This window comes from Carassius auratus, unplaced genomic scaffold (assembly GCF_003368295.1).
Source record: "Carassius auratus strain Wakin unplaced genomic scaffold, ASM336829v1 scaf_tig00013793, whole genome shotgun sequence".
NCBI classification, from domain to species: domain Eukaryota; kingdom Metazoa; phylum Chordata; class Actinopteri; order Cypriniformes; family Cyprinidae; genus Carassius; species Carassius auratus.
In genome coordinates, this window is record NW_020524447.1 from 121,321 (window position 1) to 144,092 (window position 22,772).

General features: G+C 36.7%; 1 protein-coding gene across 1 annotated transcript in view; it reads left to right on the top strand.

Moving 5' to 3' along the window:
* Positions 1 to 5,245: 5,245 nt before the first annotated feature.
* The window catches only part of LOC113074181 (leucine-rich repeat and fibronectin type-III domain-containing protein 5-like), a 53,203-nt gene continuing 35,676 nt past the window's right edge, over positions 5,246 to 22,772 (top strand). Inside the window, exon 1 of the mRNA XM_026246936.1 lies at positions 5,246 to 6,084. The gene's annotated coding sequence lies outside the window, so the exon portion shown is untranslated. The remainder of the gene's footprint in view (positions 6,085 to 22,772) is intronic.

The window sequence follows — 22,772 nt, forward strand, 5'->3', positions numbered from 1 at the left end:
GTAATATATTTACTGAGAAAAATGGTGATGTGTTCAATACTTATTTTACCTGCTGTAAATGAGACTGCTGCCAAAAAAATAAATCCCCAGGTCATTACTCGTTTTGCTTGAGCTCTTTTTTTTTCTGCTTGTCTTGGACAGCGGCTGAGCCGGAGGGCTGAGGAGGAGATGATGTGACTCAGGGAGATTTCTGCCTGGTTGCTCTCTGCAGGCTGTGTGAAGGGGGAAGGGAACCAGCAGGTGGGCCGAGACTTGAAGGAATTTTCAGCACATGAAGGAAATAGAACAAAATAGTTTCTGTGTCACAGTGAGCAAATAGCATCCTCAATCAGAAAGCACATGACCTGTCACACACACACACTCACACACACACAAACACACACACACACACACACACACACACACACACACACACACACACACACACACACACACACAGACACACAGATGCACTTCCAAAACATCTGTACTTATGATATAAAATCCCTTCTTAGTCCTGATGCTATAGTGAGGCAGTGATAGTTTCATAGTAACATTTCATGTCCAGCAATACCCCTCTCCCATAAGCACAAGATAGATAGATAGATAGATAGATAGATAGATAGATAGATAGATAGATAGATAGATAGATAGATAGATAGATAGATAGATAGATAGATAGATATACAGAAAGACAGACAGACAGACAGACAGATAGACAGACAGACAGACAGACAGACAGACAGACAGACAGACAGACAGACAGACAGATAGATAGATAGATAGATAGATAGATAGATAGATAGATAGATAGATAGATAGATAGATAGATAGATAGATAGATAGATAGATAGATAGATAGATCCATGAACAATGCACAGGATTAGCAGGCTGTGTACTTTTTTGTTCTATTCATACTGCATAAAATTACAGCTAGTTACACTCCATCAGAGTCATTAGCATCCTGTCCCTGTCTTTCTAAAAACAGAATATTGTATTGTGCAGACGCATAGCATGATTACAAGAGAGGCAGCCTCAAGAGAACAGAAGCTCAAATCGGCAGTGTGAAAGTGTCCCTCAGGGGCTACAGCAAAGGTGTTTCATTCCCTCTGTTGATGTGACAAGATAGCACGAAAGAGTGCAGGTCATGCGTGTGTGAGCACAAGCACATGGGTGTTGCACAGGGAATGTCTCACATCTGTTTTTGGATGAAGGGGGAAAAACAGAGAGTGTTTTAATTATCATATTTGTCATTTAAAAAGAGACAATCTCTGGAGTGAAATCAAACAGTTACTGATTCTTTCCCTTCTAGTGAAGGCGACCTTCCACAACTTTTTTTTTTTCTGTCCACTAGGTCTGTCTGATTTGTATTTTGCATCAATTACTGTAGTTTGGTTCTGACAGTTGACAGATTCTCAGCAGAATACACCTGGGATTATGGGGAAGATGTTTCTTAGTAAGTTTGTGCTTTGTAGAGAGCTGATAATTAAATAAGAACTGTGTTTTCACTGTTTCATGCACAGGTGACATTTTAACCCTTGTGCTGAAAATCCTTTACTTAATGTGGTGATTGTGGTCAGAAATGACCGGCATTTAAAAAATTGCTTTTAAAACTAATATTATCCTATATTATCTACAAATCTTGAATAAAATATTTTTGTCAACATGTTTTCTTCCTATTAGCATGGGTCTTTTTGGAATTGATTGATCATGGCCTCATTGATCTGAGCTTATGCACTTCAGTTTTTGTGTAAACATTGCCTAAAAATATCCTCAAATAATGCTTTTCTCCACTCAAAAATGGATGTGCATAAGTTAAGATCATTGAGGCCTATGATAAAAAAAACAAAACAAAAACTGCCAATTAAAAAAAAAAAAAAAAAAAAAAAAAAACATTGATGAAAATATTAAATCCACTGTTTGCTAATAATACAGCATTACTGGAAATTTATGAGCAATTTTTTTATTTATTTTTCTGCAGGCTGGTCATTTATGACATCTTATAATTCAATAGCTCTTATAATTTCAGCATTTTAAACAATATGCAAACATGTCTTGCATTGGCAAACCAGAATCCTCATAATGGCTTTCAGAGCAAAATAAAGTAAGTGCTAATTCAGCTAAAAAAGAGTTTGATTATTGGATGATCAGCTGGGGGCCATTTTATTTTGCAGGGCGGATGCTGATGGGCTGGTTAATGCTGAGTGGAATTGTTTACACTGGAAAGAGAACACCCACAATGAAAGGTGATAAAAAGAGTACAAATAAGGAGATTTCATGGCCATTTTGTAATTCACCCTGTAGAGAAAGCATAACCTCTTTCGCCTTGCTTCAATAAATGACTGTACTGGAACTGCTGGACTGAATAATACATAGCAATATAGTGTTCGGTGCAACAGCTCCCCCATCTTAACAGACCTCTTGCACGCACGCTGTGCTTTGAAAATAAATTGATCCAGCCCATAAAGCCATTTTAATGATATGTTCTACTTGCATGCAGTTGCACTGAGTGAAAGGAAACGACTGGTCGTTATTTTATGGAGTGAGCTGATGACAAAATGAACAGTAAATTGCCCAGGCAATCAACAGAGTGAAAAAGTCAAATACTTGCCAAACTCTTTTCAAGCATGTACAAAAGGTTTTAATGAACGCTTGGTGGTCTTATGTAAAAGTATGGATAAATTACGATTCATAGACTGTTCCACGAGGACCTCAGTGTGAGATTACTTTGAAATGTGCCGTCAAAGGAAAAGTTCAAACACTGTAGACAACTCTTTGTGGGTGGGGATGGGTAATTCTGTTTTTTTTTTTTTTTTTTTTTTTTTTTGTGTGTGTGTGTGTCTAACAAATACATTTGGTTTATGATGCATATACACACAAAGTAGGCTATTTATTCCTTTGCTACTGGACAATCATAATAGTGTATAGTAAATATTTTACGTGAAATTTTGCACCCCCCACATAAAACTGTTGATATGTTACATATACAAACTTATAATTTTATATGATTATTATTAATATTATTATATAAAATATTCTTAGTATTATTTATGTTTTTATATATTTTATTATTATTATTAATTTCCTTTTCCCCCACATTAAAACAGTCGGGGACTATTTGTGGTCTCAAGAACAAAAACTGCAGAAATCGCTGTCCATGGTTCTGAATCACCATAAAAACCCTTCACCACACAAACCCCCATTAAGTGGTTTGTGGAGAGTATTTATATTTGTAGCAGCAGTTAGACCTCGCCTGTGTAAGAAACCTACATGAACTCACAATGTTTTTATTTTATTTATTTTTTTAATGCAAGAGTTGCATCTATATCGACAGCTGACATGTCAAGCAATATGTAATGAGTGCACTCTTGACGCAGCGGTAAATGCAGCATTGACGCTTTTATTGGTATGATCGTAAACAATCGATCTCCTGTCCCACACAACACAAAACGAGTATGGAAGGGGTATTTCATTTCAAATCTTTATAGCTTAATCAGCTGCAGCACCATTCACTGGCGTCACTGCATTCACTGCGTGGAGCATTCCTGCACGCGGAGCACGTAAGGTTCGCTCTTAATCCCGACCATCTGCTGGGTTTCCGTAAACGGGACTGAGAGTTTTGCGTTTAACAGTGGCCACTGACAGACAGTAACCTTTCCATGTATGGCAAGCCGTATGAACGTTTAAAACTGATTATTCTCATTTTCTAGTTTTATTAAAGTAGTCAGAAAAAACAAATTTTTGCTACTGATCTATCCTACAGTTATTTCCACTGATATTTACAGTTAAAATTTAACACTTTCATGCATATGGGTCACTAAAGTGGACTGCTTTTTATACATATGCATGGGCGTATTGGGCTTTAAGGGGCTGAAGCCCAGGGGCCTATACTTGGAATGGGCAAGCATACATCTTGAAAACCAAACATCTCTCATTTATGCCAACTTTTGTTTCAATCTACTGATGATGAATAATTAATATTTTCTGTAATTTATGGTGTTTAAATCATACATGTAATCAAAAAAAACTTGGGAGGGGGGCCTACCATAATGCTGTAGCCCAAGGGCCTCTGGATATCTTAAAGCGCTCCTGTACATGGCATATTTGCACATCAGCCACCAGAGTGGTCACTAGTGCACCATCTCATAAACTGCCACCTAGCGGTAAACTGTTGTTTGTGTTGTTGTTGTATTTTTCTCCAAACCAAGATGTCTGAGACCAGTCAGAAATGCCAAGGTGCTTCAGAATATCCATCCTTTCCTTCTATCCCAGGATACTCTTGCTGATAAAAAAAAGTAACATTAAGTAACATCTTAGGAGTCATATTATTGTTTTATTTTTCGAAGAATTGATTTTAGAATGTGACAAATGAAGAAGAAAAAAAAACAGTGAAAAGAGACAAATTCAATAGACAAAGTTGAACACTTGCAAAATCTGTGGGGGGAAAAAAATTAACTACCCATCACTCTCTATTGCAATGACTGGATTCCATCTGCAAAATTTCGCCATTCAACATAAATGTGACCACACCCTAAATTGATAGCTCACCCCAAAATGTAAATTCTGTTATTAATTACTCAACCTCATGTCGTTCCAAACCCATAAGACCTTTGTTCATCTTTGGAACAGAAATTAAGATATTTTTGATGAAATCTAAGAGCTCTTTGACCCTGTATAGACAGCAGCACAACTGCAATGTTCCCCGTCCCAGAAATGTATTAAGGAGGACGTTTATAAAATAGTCCATCAGCGTTGTTTATTTTCAGCATGCACACATGTTCTTATAAATGTAAACAACCCTGATTGTGTTGGTTACGTTCTGGGGAAAGCACATGTGTATTTCGAAGTCCTTGTTACATTTATGGGACAGGGAACATTGCAGTTGCATTTCTGTATATGCAGGGTCTGATAGATCTCAGATTTCATCAAAAATGTTAATATGTTTTCCGAAGATGAGCAAAGGTCTTACGGGTTCGGAACAACATGAGGGTACGAGAGTAATTAATGACAGAATTTTCATTTTTGGGTGAACTAACCCTTCAGTAGTAGCCTATCTAATGAAAATAAGCCTGTGAAATTAAAAAGCCTTAGTCGTAATACTGGTTAATTTATTGGCTAAAAAAGTAATAATCGATACTTTGTCCTAAGCAATAAACGCTAAAGCAGCTTGCCATAATCCGTGGATTTCTTTACCTTTTCCGTTGTCTTCGAGCCTTAAATCAACAACACTTCTCGCTGAGAGGCGCAGAGTGACACACGTATCAAGTATTGCGAGCGTCAATCTGAGCCAATCCTTGATGACGTCCTGCTTTCTCTCTCCCAATCCGAACAGCAGGAGAGAGAGCACAGCCGTTATACGGATGATCCCAGGCAGCGGCTGGCTGGTGCAAAATTAGTTTGTTTAAACAGCTCGATCTGTTATGATGCATTTGCTCTCTCTTCCCACTTCATGTGCAATTAATTAGACCTCCCTTTAAATTTCCAGCATCTTATGTGTGTTATAGCGACTTATCGGAGACATTTCGAGTTATTCATCCATCTCCAGTCGCGCGTGGAGAGCGTACGCTGTCTGAGAAGACACTTTTGGTGCCCTTTGGATGGGAGGTTGGCGCGGAAGGCTGTCGGTCAGTGATTGTGTGGATTAAGCGGGGAGGAAGTAACGTTACTTGTAAAGGTGCGGTGGTGAGAAGGTCTCTCTGTTGAGATTTGATTTGACTTCTCGGGTTTAATGCGGACGAAAGCTCGCGCTCGAGCGAGGTGCGTCGACGGGCGGGAGGAGAATGGCACGAGCTTCCGAGTATCTGAGGGGAAAACAAGTACTTGGCTTTCTTGAGGGGCGTCGGGCACATTGCGCAGGAATTTGACTGTCCCTCAGGGTACGTTTTTCGGGATATTTGTCCGTTACGTCGAAAGGAAAAAAAAAAACCTATTGGATTTTAGTGGCTTTGGATATGTGCTTTGGGGAGTTGGATGCCTTCATATCGCACGCACCTTTGAATTTAGTGTGAATCCAGTGGAGCACAACATGGGAAAATATGACAAGTGAGAAGATTCGGTTCCTCTGACCCTCGGTGCTTCAAGCCGGACTGGCGTTCCTTCTGCTAGGTAAACTTTTCAGTCTGAATATTGAATGGCTTTTCACATTGAACTGTCCCTTCTCGATCTCCTTGAGGAATCTGTGACGAGAGTCCGGATCTCTTTTCAGAGTATCTGGAGGGTCTTTGGTTTTTAGGCAAGGTCAACATATATCTTAAGGAGAAGAACACATTATTTTGCTCTCAGAAATGAGAAGTAAGTAGATTGAAATGCTTCAGAATATTTTATTGTAGAACACCAGCTTCATGCATAAAACATATAGCCAAGGTTTGGTCTGAGTGCTTGTATAGTTGAGATAATGGGATGGATGAGATTGTGTGCGTGTGTGGTTGTGTGGTTGTTGGGCGGTGGAGGGGGTTGTGTTGAAAGACTAGATTGAAATCCATTCTTTCATATGCATCCACATCCGTAATCTGCTCTGTTATAAGTGATGGTGACATTAAGAGTTTCATTTTGTGTGTCATGAGGGTTTATTTGTGAGCTATTGACTAGCAGAAGCAATGAAGTAAGTCTTCAGAATTGGCACAGATCCAGTCGATGATATAGGAGGCGTATCCCAGTCATATTATGTACATTCGGATTTCATGTAATTCTTTTCCCTATAAAAGTCGTACTTGCATTCACTGGAGCGTATGGAACTTGCATTTCATATTGTGTTTTTCCCTAAAAATGAATTTTGTGCGTGATCAAATAGGCAAGAGAAATATTTTTAGTTTCATCTTTTAGCAAATGGTTTTAATTATACATTTCAAGCATGCTGGGTTAATATTAAGGGCTGTAGGAGAAAATACATGTTAAAAAATGGGTTATTTAGATGATATGTGCAGCTCTGTTTGATTATTCTGAACACCTACATTGAGTTTTTAATTTTTTTATTTTTTTATTAGACTGATTCTTGTCATTGTTATTTAGGTTTTATCTCGTTTACCATACACCTGCAGCATATACAGCAATATGAAATGTCATAATCAGTCTTCATTATCCTTTCTATAACCAAAAAATGATAAATTAACAAAACAGTTATGTATATCCTGCATGCTTTATTTTGTGATGCTCTTGAGCTTTTACATTTTTTTTCAAATCCATACATTTTATTACTTTATTTAAAATATCAATTATAATCTGTTTCAAAATTGTTTTATATCTAAATTCAAAATAATATACCATAAAAATTTATTTTAAGCTGAGTCAGATTCCATCAGTTACTTTGACAAAAATCCTAAATTTATATTGAATTACTTGAAATGAAATTTAATTTACTACAGTATATTGTTGTTTCTAAGTTTATAAAACACCAACATGTGAAATATATTGTTGGATATGAAAATGCTTTATATTTTTGGCTGCAGTAGTTTTTTTTTCACAGGGTGTAGATGTGTAACTGAACTGCAGCACCTCTTCCACTGGCTGGTGGTGCTATAATTCAATTTATGGCTCACACAGAAGCTCTGAGGGCCGGATCCAAGTCTTTTTGGATATGGGTGTGTGAAACTATGGTTTTATCATGCTGACAAGACCATATATAAGGAAAAAGGGTTGTATACTTTGTAATAGGGTATTTATGTTACAGTACTTCTAACAAACTGCACATTTAATATGTAACAGTTTTGTGGAACTACTTTAACGTGTACATTGCAAAATGTGCAGCATTGTTTCCCCTTCTTTACATAACATCGGAATTAGCATGTTTTCCAGCGCTGTGGACCGATCCTGTTGTGTTCTGTTGTGTTGAATGTGGTGCCAGGCTGCCAGTAAGTCCTTCAGACTTGTTTAATTACTCTTGCTGAGCTTAGACCCTTGATATGATGAGATGAAGCCAAGAAGCCAGCAAGAGCGCAATGATTCCCACAGCTTGCGTGATTGTTTGAGTAAGGAATTGGAAAGGGTAAAAAGGATTATCACACTCATTGAGTTATTTTGCAGTTCTGAGTAAAACTGAGCTTTCTTTGAAATGATGCAACTCGCAGGCTGGATAATGTGAATTATAGTAGTGCAGTAAACTATAAGCTACATGTTTGTGACCGATGTTGTGAAGATCGTTTCAGTCATACAGTGGTTCTTTGCATGTGAGTAATTAGGATACATGGTAACTGTGCTGAGATGGTGAAACCTAATATCCTGCTGTTTACGGATGTCTGGAGAAGCGGCGATGTCTCTGGTTTGTTCCTCTGAATTTCCTGCTCCAAATATAGAATTAAATGAAAATTGGAAGCTATGTACACCACTGGTCGAAATAATGGAATTAAATATTTTTTTATGCTTTTGAAAGAAGTCTCTTATACTTACCAAGGCTGCATTTATTTGATCAAAAATACAATAAAATATTGGAATATTGTGAAATATTATTTTCTATGAAAAACAAAAACAAAACACATAATACATTTTTAAAATTAAGAAAAAAAATATTTCTAATAAATGCTGTTCTATTGCAGCAGTAATAACTAATGTAATATAATATAACATAATTGAGCACCAAATTAGCAGGATCATGTGACTCTGAAAACTGGTGTAATGGCTGTTGAAAACTCAGCTTTTCCATCTTATGCGATTTTCAAATAGAAATCTGTTATATTGTAAATATATTTTATCAAATACATGTAGCCTTGGTGAGTATAAAAAAACTTCCTTCAAAAACATTTTTTTTTAAAACAGTACTAATTTCAAATGTTTGACTGGTAGAGTATATGTGTTTGGTTGAGTAATGAATATTCCTATATTTATTTCTCTAGCTTTTGTGACTTTGTTTGATGTCATAGACTACAAGGTTGAATCATTTCTGTCAGTCAATCATCCATGTTGTTTTCTGTGGAAGATTTGTAGACTGTATCTACTCTAACTGGTATGGAGTATTTGCAGGCCTGGGTGGCCAGCTGTTGTGCATGAGTTATGTCAGCTAAAACAATAGAATTAAACCCAATAGATCTGTGTCCCAAAGAGATGAATGTAAACATGTCAAAATAGATTAGATACTGGATATGACGTCAATTCTCAACCTTTAGTTCACATCATGACCTTACTTCCAACTTTGAGATAAACAGCAGATGACCGCTCAAGATGTTTGCCAATACTAAAAAGTTACAACTCAGACCCCCTAGGTTATTCTTTTATTACAGGTCCGCACAGGTTAAAACAACCTTGCAGTGTTTCTGCAGATGCTGTGAGGCTCCACCTGAATCTTCTGGAAGCTATTTTTGAGTCACAGAGGACAGAGTCACTGGGATGTAAAAAGCTTTCGGGCAGGCATTCAGAAAACATTTGGCGAGAGACGTAAACTGAAACAATTCCAGTCAAAACAGCCAGATTTCGAAGCTGCATAAAATCACAAAACAGCCACATTGAGGTCATGATCAGCTCTAAACGTTCTGAATGCTGGATTCGGGAGTGCTGGCGTTCAGAGATGGGGAGAGTGTGGTTGTTGTCAGAGTGACAGGAGAAGCGGTGAGGTAAAATGGCAGAGGTTCGAGTGGGAGTCACTTTAGGGGGTGTTTGTCTGTGATAATGAGCTGTCACTGAGGCACCGGTGCCTTGTTTTGATCTTGCCACCCTACTGCTTTAAGCAAGAGAAAACTGACAGCTGTGAATAGAAATAGATTCTGTGTACAAAGGCCAAAGAGGCTATAATGCCATTAGTTATGTGTATGTGTTGGGGAATGGAGGCTTTCTTCTGTGTTCACAGTGAATGTGTGTTGCTCTTTGTCTGCAGCACTGTTGTACTGGATGGTGGCTGATGTGGTCTACTGAGATTGTACATAGAAAAATGATCAGGCCACCAAGGGTAAAAATAGGGAATAAATCACTAGAAACAAGAGGAAGTGACAAAATATGAGTTTTCTAATCTAATAATATCACAGAGATCCAAACAAAAAAATCAAGTAAAGAGCCATTGTCTCCTATTTAAAAAAAACTTAGGCGTCAAATGGTTTTTTTAAGGTGCCACATAATTGTTTTATTTCTTTTATTTTATTTTACATTTTAACATCTCAATCATACTGTCATGTGTTTATGTCTCATCTTTTCTTGACTTTATCAGCATTTTAATCCATTCTGTAGATAACCAGCATCGTAAAGTGGGAACTAAATGTACTTTCCAGCTTGAAATATACAGTCACACATTGTTTATTACACAGACTCTGTACCAATATCATGCAGCATAAGCATCACTTGGCCACTGAGTGTAGTTTGGGCTCCTCCTCAATGCATCCTGGAAATGTTGTCATATACAAAAAAATAAAGGTGCTTCACAATGCCATAGAAGAACCTTTTTGTCTAAATGGTTTCATAAAAGCCCTTTCTTTCGGAACATACTGCACAACTCCTTGTTCAAGCTCTTGTTCTGTCCAGGCTGGACTATTGCAATGCTCTCTTGGCAGGTCTTCCAACCAGTTCTATCAAACCTTTACAATTAATCCAGAACACGGCAGCAAGATTAATTTTTAATGAGCCGAAAAGAATACACGTCACACCTCTGTTTATCAATTTTCACTGACTTCCAATAGCTGCTCGCATAAAATTCAATGCATTGATGTTTGCCTACAAAACTACCACTGGCCCTGCTCCCATTTACCTAAATGTATTACTTCAGACTTATGTGCCCTCTAGAAGCTGGCGTTCTGCAAGTTAACGTTGCTTAATTGTGCCATCACATAGAAGCACAAAGTCAGTTTTACGGACTTTTAAATTAAATGTTCCCTCCTGGTGTATTTATAATATTTATATGTGTGTGTGTGTGTGTGTGTATATATATATATATATATATGCTTTCATTGTCTTCATTTGTAAGTCCCTTTAGATAAAAGCGTCTGTTAAATGACTAAATAAATTACTAAGTAAATTAGTGTTGTCACGATAATGGAATTTCAAACTTCGATATGATTCCTTGAAAAATATCGATATTCGATACCATTTTCAATACCACAGAAAAAACTGCCACAATATAAAGGTTTTTTTTTTTTTTTTTATGGTACAGATTTTTAAATACCTGAAAGTACAATCTTAACATCAGTCAGTCAAGCATTATAATATGAAATCTGGATAATCACGTATAATTTAATGGTAGAACTTTAGTAATTATAATTAAAACTTTGTAACCATGTATGAATGCATAGACATTTTAACTGAGGCCATCCTTAAAAATATTCTTGTTTGCCGTAACCCGACCGACCCTGTCAATTTAGGACACATTTAAAAAAATTAATTAAAACAGATCGACACCGCTTTAACTTGGCACGAAGTTCGGGAAAAACTGTGCCCAGATCTTTTCCCATCCCTTCTCCCGTCTAGTCTAAAACTTAGAAAATCTATTGCACAAATCGATTGGACCAACCAACACAAGTTTTGTAAACGAAAATAGGAAATTCATTTTAACGACCTCTCGGAGCGCATTCAGTTTTCTTTTTTTCTTTTGGGACACGCGTCACACAGCAACTGCAGCTTCGGACACACATGCATAACAGCAAATATTACTTCTGCACAGTTTTTCTCTTTTTACAACAGAAATGTGAATTCTGCAGGGATTCAGACAGTCTCATGCATACAGATACAGATTCGGCCTAGAATCGCGGTGAATGCAAGTAAAACAGTATAACAGTACCTATTTTTTTTTTCTTCTCACCTGAAATTCATACCAAAAACATGTTTTTGACAAAGATTTCAATTTGTTTTTGGTCTATATAGCCTGCATCAAAATGAGGTGAATGTATATTATGTGTGTATATATATATATATATATATATATATATATATATATATATATATATATATATATATATATATATATATATATATATATAAATAGAGCATAATATCCAGATTTTATTTTTAAATATGTGGTAAAATTAAATCCTTGGGGATATTCTTGAGAAATCTTTTGATTTTTCATCCACATTTGTGTACTCAGTTAACATTGACTTCTAATAAATGTGGTGGAGTAGACCATAAAATTATAAATAAAGAATATACCATTTATGATTCTGATGGAGTCATGGAAGATTATAGGAGTGCTGTTTGTTGTTGCAGTCCCAATGAAAGTCTTTGGTGACTGAAGCTTCATCAGGCCTCTCTGATCTAGAAATAAATCATCAGCGTGCATTAGCTGTCATCTGCATTAGCATATCACCGCTACCTTCTGCTTTCCTCTGAATGGAGCAAAGCCTGTGTCATCCATAACAAGATTAATAGAGCTTAGCTAACCAAAGCTATCTCTTTAAAGTAGCCCATGCATCCATACTGCACTTATTTAAGCCTCATCATCTAAACAGAATTGGCTTGGAAAGATTTATATACACATGCATGTGAAAACATTTCATATTTGTTTTCTCTGATCTCTATTATAGGTCCTTTCAGCAATGCCAATCCCCTGTCTAATCTGTTTGCAAATATTAGTCTTGTATTCGCAAGGTGAAAATGGGATAAATATTTGTGTTGTGTTCTAAGAAAGGAAGTGTTTTGTGTTGGCGAGTGCATCAGAGCGTTAGACCTGATTTTATCTGAACTGATCAGATTACAGACATAGAGGAAGAGCCTCAACAACATGGATGGCCTTAATCTGGTCTAGGGTGCCGCATGCTTGTGCAATCTATCAAATTGATGCTTAGGTTCACATGACAAAGTGGAGTAAGACCTACTATAACATCGTAGTTGTTTACTCAGGTCTGCATAAATGAGCAAAATAGAAATGTAATCGGTATCAGTGAGTATCCAACTCTGTAGAGCTGCACTGAACTGATAACCATGATTTTTTGATGGGGGGCTGGGGGTGGCATCACCTGGTGGAAAAAAATGACAAAAAGCATCCCTCCTTTGAAACCATCCCCTTTAGATCAATAATGTGTATTATATCAAATTTATCATGCAAATAAATATCAAAATTCTCTACTTATAATAATTAATGCACTTAATAATAGTGATTGGCCAATCAGAACTTGGTACTGTAACAAGCAGCGCACAAACTGAAGCAAGTTTCTGTAATTTTTTGTGCAAAATGGTTCAAGTGCAACTTTGAAGTTATTTAAAAAGAAGACAACAGAAGGTATGATTTTTTTTCTTGATTAGAATTTAAAGACATTCCCCTGGCATAATGTCATTGTGCTGTATGTGTGACTGTGAGGGACTAAGAGACGGAAGGGGAGCTGATGAGTACAGTATGTCACCACCTTTGCAAAAAATAAACAAAAACACATCTTGAGAGTCCAGAAGCATTAACTGCACAATGAAGCCCATTAGAATGCAGTTATAATGCATTACAGCAATGAAAGAAAAAAACACCCATGTATGAGTTATTATGTTTGTATATATATTTCACAAGCAATGTAGTTTTCTGAATATCAGCACATAAATATACTAATAATTGTGTACAACAGTGTAAAGCCATTCGGTGTATTACTCCTTGAATTAATCTGTTTTTGAAAGAATCATGCGAGTCAGTGATTCAATGGTCCATTCAGTTGTTTCATTTCTAATTGAATCTGCCGTTTTGAACTATTCAATGAATCATTTATTAAAACAGGGATTTGCTGCCACCTACATGCTGTGTAATTGTCATCTTTATTTATCCATAACAGTCCTAAACCAGCCAAGGTGCCAGCACAAAAACACATTCAGCAAAATAATCTGATTCAAAATACAAGAATCAGGAATTGTACCTGACTGTTTAAAGCATGCAATTGTTTAACCTCTTTTAAAAAGTCGAATTTGGATCCAACATTTCAATCTAATTTTAGAAAGTGGTTTTAGAAAGTTTCACTCTACAGTGACAGACAGCACCTGTAAACATTTTAAATGACGTTTTAATGGCCACTAACTCAGGTGACTCTGTTGTACCTGTTAGGGCTGTGATGGTGGCAGATTTTTACCACCGTGGTGGTAATGGACCAAATAACCGCCGGTGGCACTTATTTATATATAAGGTGTTTCAGACGCCTGCTCCACTTCACTTCAGCACCAGGCATGAGTGAAGTGAGTGCGGAAATGTTCCAGAAAGGCAATTAAAGCTACCTTAAAACTGTGCATGCATGTACAGTAATATATTTTATAAATTTATATAGCACTTCTGAATACGCAGCCTGCAAAACACTAAAATAAAAATCAAAGAAATAAAACCGTTAAACAAAGTAGCTTAAATAAGAAAGCTAAATACATCCTGTTTAACAGACGCGAGCGGAGCAGCGTGACAAAATACTCATTATAATCAGTGATGATACTATGGATGCGGGACGACACGACAAATCCCTGACAGTAACTGACTCATCCTATTTATAAAGCACTGACACAGAGTTCAAATGTCTTGTGGAGACACTAGACAGACAAAACCTGTTGCAATGCGGCGGTGTCGCGTCTGGTGAAGTGAAGGTTCAGTGTTCCACTGCCAAACAAGCAGTGCATTCCCAACAAGGTCTATCGTCCAACAAAAAAGTTAATTTGCTGAATGCATAAACTGTATTTTCCCACGCTCAAACCTGCCAATCTAAAGGAAACGCTGTGTATGTTGTTTGAAATCATTAATTATTAAAAATTTAATTTAATTAAATGTATGCATTTTTATTAGACGCTTTTATCCAAAGCGACTTACAGTGCATTCAGGCTATCATTTTTTACCTATCATGTGTTCCCGGGGAATCGAACCCCCAACCTTGCGCTTAATAAAACAGTTTGCAACGATTACTGTTAATACACTTGTTTACAAACTTTGTATTAGTGCGTGACTGTGAAAATTCTGGTGTTTGATCTTCTTCAGTTAAATCAGGTGTAAAAAACTTGGACTTATGTTTTGATAGTGCACTTAAATTTGAAATCAAGTTTTTACTATTTAAGAACGTTGGATAAAGTGAAGACCTTTCTTCAAAGTACTTTGAAAGTAGAGTAGTACCAAATAATCTAGAATTGATTATTTGGTAACCCTTTAGAATAAGATTCCATTAGTTTATGTTAGTTAACTACTTTCGTTTACATGAACTAAGCAAGCACAATCCTTCTACAGCATTTATAAGTCTTAGTTCATGTTAGTTTCAACATTTACTAATGCATTATTTAAATCAAAAGTTGTGCTTGTTAACATTAGTTAATGCACTGTGAATTACCATGAACTAACAATGAATAACTGTATTTTCATTAACTAACATTAACGAAGATGAATAAATACAGTAATAAATGTATTATTCATTGTTTGTTCATGTTAATTAATACATTAACTAACATTAACTAATGGAACCTTATTCTAAAGTGTTACCGATTATTTTAATTCCCTGTATCTGGGAATAAACAGTTCTTTAATATCTAGATTTTAAAAATGGCTGTACTGTATATTCAGCTGCAGTGGTTTCTTCTTCGGGGCATATTTGGATTTTCAGTGCGAGTGCGCCTCTGGCCTTCGGATGGAGATTTACTGCTGATCACAGAACCGTGCTTCTCTGAAAGATACTCATGAAAATCAAAGCTTATGTCGAATCATGGTTTCAATTCCATTTCAATTAATTGTGCAGGCCTTATTTTGTCATTTAAAAAAATCATAAAAATAGTATTAAAATATTGTATCATTCTAGTGAACCAAGTATATGTATATCTCGTGAGCTAAGTGTAAGATAAGTGGTGATGGTATCTCATGAGATAAGTGGTGATGTAGCTCATAATTTCTCAAGTGTATGATACAGCTTTCATTCTTTAGGTCAATCAAAAATGGACCAAAATGCAGTTTCACATCTTTTAATTGGTGTTCATAAATGTGAACATTAACTCCTGTGTTAAAGGGATAGTTGACCCAAAAATCTAAATTGTGTCATTAATAACTCACCCTCATGTAGTTCCAAACCCGTGAGACCTCAGTTTATCCAAGATATTTTAGATTTAGTCCGAGAGCTCTCAGTCCCTCCATTGAATGTCCTCCATGTCCAGAAAGGTAAGAAAAACATCATCAAAGTAGTCCATGTGACATCAGAGGTTCAGTTAGAATTTTTTGAAGCATCCAAAATACATTTTGGTCCAAAAATAGCAAAAACTATGACTTTATTCAGCATTGTCTTCTCCATGTATGTTGTGAGAGAGTTCAAAACAAAGCAGTTTGTGATATCCGGTTCATTCAATGTAACCAGATCTTTTTGAACCAGTTCACCAAATCGAACTGAATAGTTTTAGACGGTTTGCGTCTCCAATACACATTAATGACTTAAGCTGTAAACTTTTTTAATGTGGCTGACACTCCCTCTGAGTTTAAATAAACCAATATCCTGGGTTATTTCATGTCCTCAAACAGTACACTGACTGAACTGCTGTGAAGAGAGAACTGAAGATGAACACCCAGCCGAGCCCGATAATCAACTCGCTCATGAGTTCCTGGTAGAGCATTGCGTTATCAAGTGCAAGGTTCGGGGTTCGATTCCCCGGGAACACAAGATAGGTAAAAATTGATAGCCTGAATGCACTGTAAGTCGCTTTGGATAAAAGCTTCTGCTAAATGCATACATTTAATTTAAATTAAAACTAAAGAAAAACATTATGTAGCTTAAGATTTGAAAAGACAGACAACGATCAAAAAAAGATAATTTACAAGAGCTGCGTCACAATGCATATCAAGGGCATCCCTTATTGCATGTTCACTATTCCCAATTCAGAAGATCGCACACACAGCCCGTGTCTCCGAATGCTTCTCATACTCACTCCTCTCTTCCCCACATGGCGCGATTCCCGCGTCACGGACGAGCCGTTCACACTTGGCGCACTCACGTAGCCTGTTTCGTAATGCTCAGTTATATTCTCGCGCGGGCCTGCACCGCAAATCTCCACAAGCCTATCTGGCAGTATGCATGGCTGGATGCATGCACGCAACCTGCGTCGACTCGCGCCTGGCTCCACGTTTAAAATGAATGTAAATTCAGTCTAACTGCTTGCTATTTTCACATTTTCCACTTGCTCTTAAAATCCCAAATACAGTGTAACATGTAATACTTTAATAATTGACTAAAGATATACAGTTCTTTATTTATATAAAAAAATAAATATTTCCAGTGAAATTCAGTAACTAAGTTAATTCTATAAAATTATTTATACCATTATAATCTTGTCTGCTGAAAATAAAAATAAAATATATATAATTTATATTGTTATAAATTATAATGGGAATTGCACTGGATAGAACAACAGTAATTCCCATTGGAATAATGCCAAAAACAAAAAGGAATTTTGTAATGGTTTCACGGAAACTGTAGGAATTTCTGGGGGTTTTTTTTCTTTCTTTTCAGCAGGGTAATGATACTCATACTGTGCTGCACATTATTGACAATATTGAGCTGAAGCTTGACTTTGCTAATTTAAAATCGCAATATCTGTCAAAAAAAAAAAAAAGAAAGAATCGCAATTGGAAATTTTCCCCATATCACACATCCCTGATAACCTTATTGAAGTGCACACTTCGAAATGTGCAGTGTAAACTGACTGAAGGGATTAAGCCATATTGTGCTTTCAGTTTTAGTTCATTTGACAGACACAGTACTGTGCAAAAATGGCCTTTTATGCATTTTAGGTGAAGAAGTTCTAATATAAATTTAAAAACTACACTTTTTGCCCAGAAGACCTATCATTTCATATTGTCATGTGACCACTATAATATCAAGAATTTTGCTATCATAATATTTCTGTATTTATAATATCGTTGCATGCCTATTAATAATTTATACAAAAGTATAAAATGGACCAGGTATAAGGTAAAAACCATAGACTCTGGTTCATTGGTTCACAGAAACTGAAACCACTGAAACTTTTAAACATTTTGAAATTGTTCGAAACCTTCTGATACAGTAGGTGACATCTGATACAGCTCCCCTGCTGCAAACATGGCTGGCCAGGTTTGGCTTGCAGTAAGCAGATCTTACTAAAGTAAGCAGATATTGAGCCATAAAAGAGGTCTGCAGCAGCTATAAAATGAGACAGTACCACCCGGCATGCTTGATATACTCACTTAAGTGTTAAGAGCATATTAAAGCTCTTGCTGTATCCTTGCACCAGTTTTTGATAATGGAAATGGCTGCTTATCTACAGCTGTACAAAAGCAGAAACTGTAAAGAGCAGCTAGGCGATATGTCTTACACCAGAAGACCCTAATTGCACTTCACTTGGCCTAACTGATGAAGATAAAGATTTGGTAGGTGCGTTTATTGCGGATATGATTACCTCCTCTGGCCTCTGTCTCCTGTGCATTTTGACACTAAATGATGGACTGAAATGGCTGAATGCACATCTGTATTCAGGGTGAACGGCAGACTATAATGGCTTAATGCAGTCTCTCTCCCTCTCTCTATGGCCATGAGAGGCTCAAAGCAGATAGAAGTCTGCTAACAGCTGGTGGAATACAAATGCACCACCACCCTGCTCTCTCTCATAAGCCAATGATTTATCACACACCACAAACTATTTCAGTCTCATGTTTAATGAGGGCGACAGCACTGTTGTTGTGACCTGTGTGGTTCAGGGATTTTTACTTATTTATCTGAACAACTACTTACTTTTGGTACTTTCTGGAAAGTGCAAGTTAGGGAAATGTTACCATGGGATGGCATGAGATAACAGCTAATGATATATGTTGGCTAAATGAGAGCGAATCTGGCCTTGGTCGGTGAATCTCGTGAAAACCAACATTTGTTATCAGGAGCAAAGATAGCGAAGTTTCCTTACTTTAACAAAGAAAAAAACTCCTATCATTTGGAGTATTGTTGTCTCCTCTTGGCTTGTATAAAAATCCTCGGACATTCTTCATTAAAAAAAAAAATCCTCATTTTGTACTTCGGATTAGTAACCGTTGCTTTGTTTTGAGAGATCGTTTTCGCATTCGACACTTTTGAGCAGCACATTCGCAAAGCCGACCTCATACGTCAACGTCCTTTTGTGTACAACAGTAAGTGCAAGTTACATTAAATTGATTTTTACATTTTAAATATGGTTATTTTTCTTACAAAAAAGCATCGACTCACTAGAGGAGGACTTTGTTCACCTCCCGTAGCTGTGTGAGACACTTTTTTTATCAAGAATTGGCGCTTTTTATTTCACTTCTTTTGGACTGATGCACTTCAACACCCGTTGAGTGCCATTAAACAGCTTGAAAGATCATAGACAATTTTTTATTTAACTCTGACTATATTATATTTTTCAACGATTATTATAAATCTATATTATAAATATAATAATCTCAGAATTATTTCAGCACAATGAATGTTTTTGCGCTGATTATTAATTGTCTCTCTTTTCCGGTTGTCTGACATTCATGCAACCGCCCGCCATCCCGGTGTCATGAGAAATCGAGTCCCCCCCTCAAAATCGAGTCCGCAGTGATCCCGTTGGCTCAACAAACTTTTAATGGGTATTATTTAGCACTTGATCACAATTCCTGCAAAATCAGCTTTGATTTATGTTGTTTAAACTTCATTATAATGAGCATTAAAGTCTTTTGAATTACATATTTCATTCAAAAGTATATAACCGAAGCTATGGGTTTTTTATTTTTACAGATTACTTTGTGTTTGTTGAATTTACAAAATTATTTTAGCTTGAAAAAAAAACAAGCTACAACAAGCTATCGTGACAACTTTTGATCGGGCATTTAAAACAGCTAATGTCTTGGTCTAATTGGACCAAATTTAGAGGGGGACTCGATTTCTCACGACACCGGCACTCATTCAGTAAAGATTCAAACTTAACACAGACTGTCAGGACAAAATTGTATTCAAAAATGGAAATGCTTGTGTGAATTTGTGACAGTTATACATAAGGATAGGACCGTAAACAAAATTTTTGCACCGAGGATGCACACGCAACTAACTAAAACTAACTTTATAATGATTGCATGTTTGTGTGTGTGTGTGTGTGTGTGAGAGAGAGAGAGAGAGAGAGAGAGAGATAATTATTTTTAGTTAAAATAGATTGAGATATAAAATTAAAGCTACTTTGCATTATTGCCAGAGCCAGATTATAAGAGTCATGCCACTTCCTCAATCCTCAGTACAACTATATAAGGAAAACCCATAACGGCAAAGATGGTGGTTGTATGCACATGTCCCGCCCCTCCTGCTGGAAAGCCAATCATCTGCTTTTAACACTCAAGCCGGGAAACATTTAAGCCTATCGTCTGGTCCCACTGACGTATGCGCGCAGTTGAGGAACCCTTGCGCATGCATAGTAAAGGTATAACCTGTGAGGAAAAAGGGGCAGAGTCATAAAATTTTATCATATTTCACTGCTGTTTCTATACATGCTGTTTTAATGTCCCAGTGACCAGTGAAAGTGCAGTTCTGACTCTCTACCCATTCATTTAGATAGGAGCCTGGTCTTGTTAGTCTCAAATAGCTGCCCGGAGGCGTTGCCAAGATAGCGGCCAAGTGGCACAACTTGCCTGAAAGGACTATGTTATTGCGCAACAACAATTACCTCACAGCGACACCTACCGGTGATATTAGCAGTATAGCCATTTTAAACATAAATACTGCAGTGGTGTGAAAATTAATAATGTGTTAAATTAAAAGTATTTTAGGTAAAATATAGCATATTACACTGCAGGACACTTGAAATGCTAACTACACAAACACAATAAAGAGTATATAGCTTGCATAGTGTGACATTCGTTCCCACTGTGCTGCAAAAAGAGAGAATCATTTAGTGAAAGACAGGAAGCAGGAGTTTAGAAAGGCTTTGATGCTTTGTTGATTCTCATTAAGAAACTGAAAGGTTGAATAGCTGTTTTAGAGGAGACACCTGGGAGGCCTGAATGGAGGCTGTCACCGTGAGTTTATGTCCCAGTGCAGGCAGACTCATGAGCTGAGCAAAGGCCGTCTGTCACTCCAGAGGTGCCACTCACCATCTCTAGAGATGCCTAGGAACACAATGAGCACCTGGCAGGATTTAGAGATCCGAAAATGTGTCTGTCAAAGCACTACCAGAGGTTAGCCAAGCTCTGTTAGAGGATAAAATGGCTATCACATGCTAATGAGCAGTGCTTAATTTGTAAATGATGAGGTTGTGGAACAAAGACCGCTGATAGATCTGCCATTAAAACCCAGCTGACGCTGCAAATGATTGGCAGTAGACAAAACTTAGTTTTTAACTTGCAGTAGCATATCTTTTTCCAGAGAAATCCACAAAAAAAAAAAAAAAAATCCAAACCCTGCTTGTTCTGGCACAAATTAAACCCTTCTAACGAGGCTCTTTGTTAGGGCTCCGGGAATATGAGTGAGGAGGAATTTCTAATGAACCAGCCAGGTGTGAATTAAAAGAGCCTACAGCACTTATAGATTGCAGGCCTAATTTTTTTCCCATCAGCACCTTGATGGCTAATGACAATTGATTAGACAGTAACTGTGTAATGATTGATCATACAGGGACAGATTTCTGACTATGGGCATAAAGTCTGGTTCAGTTTGCAACTTATTTTGGAAAAGAACAATACAGTACATTTAAATTGAGTGACAAGCCATAGCTTGTTTTTATGTGAAAAATCTGAACTCGATCACACACTAGTAGATCAAATTGCTATTTGAGTTGTGGCTCATTCAAATAATGTCTACATGAATAGTTCTACAATTGTGGAAAAGTTTAACATTGTATTTGGAACTCAAATCATGTTTGGTAGAATGCACTTATTTGTTGAATGATCATGAATGCTACTATTAAGTCAAAATTCTGACTTAAAAACTCTGATATGTACTTTGAGTTGCATGCATGTTGATGAGAAATCATGTCTGTATTGATGATAAATGTGTTGAAATTTATTAATTTTTTATTTATAATAAAACTACAAGTTGCATCTACACAATATTATACTGTTATACACATTATATTTGTGAGCAATATGCATTAGATGCAATGTAGGCAGACCTGATACTGAGACTAGTGATTAATCTTAGTCCAGTAACTGTGAAATAACAATAAAAAAAAAGTGAAAGGAATTCAAAGCATCGTAATTACTTTCACGCTTGAAGATTTACTATTTATTATGCACAGATCATACAAGAAACCACTGAGGTGGAGATATGTGAGTGGCATCTGTGTGTTGCAGTTTATTTCCTCCCCAGCAGAAAACATTTCATTTGCTTGGTTTCCGTATTTTTCTTAGATGTCAAGACGTTTCCAAATGTTTAGCTAAACACATGTGAAATGTCTTGGTGCAATATGGTAGCGAGGTACTGAAGTGTTTACTTTTGATTGCTGTGTTTTCTGGTGGTATGTGACAGAGATCGCATGTGACGGTCTCATTACTTTGAGCTGTTTATGAGCATTAGCATAGCTTTGATGTCACACTTCCCGTCTAAGGTGAGCTATAATGTATGCATAGTCTTAAGGCTTCAGGTTCTTTTCTCGTCTCCTCTCAGGCTTTCTTTCTCTCTCATATTTTACTCTCTCTGCATTTTTATTCTCTCTTTGATCTACTTTCTGAATTTCTCAGCTGATTACCTTATTTTTGATTGCTTCATTATAGTGCTTGTATTGCATCATAGGCTTATACAACTTTTTATTTTCTTTCAGCTTCAGACACTTTACATACAGATTTTGAACTGTTTAAATTTAGATAAAGTATAGATAAAGATAGTGGACTGCTCTGAGACTTCACCTTTGGAGAACAAAATCAAGGTTAGAATGATACTGTCATAATAGAAGCATTAAAGGGGGGGTGAAATGCTATTTCATGCATACTGAGTTTTTTACACTGTTAAAGAGTTGGATTCCCA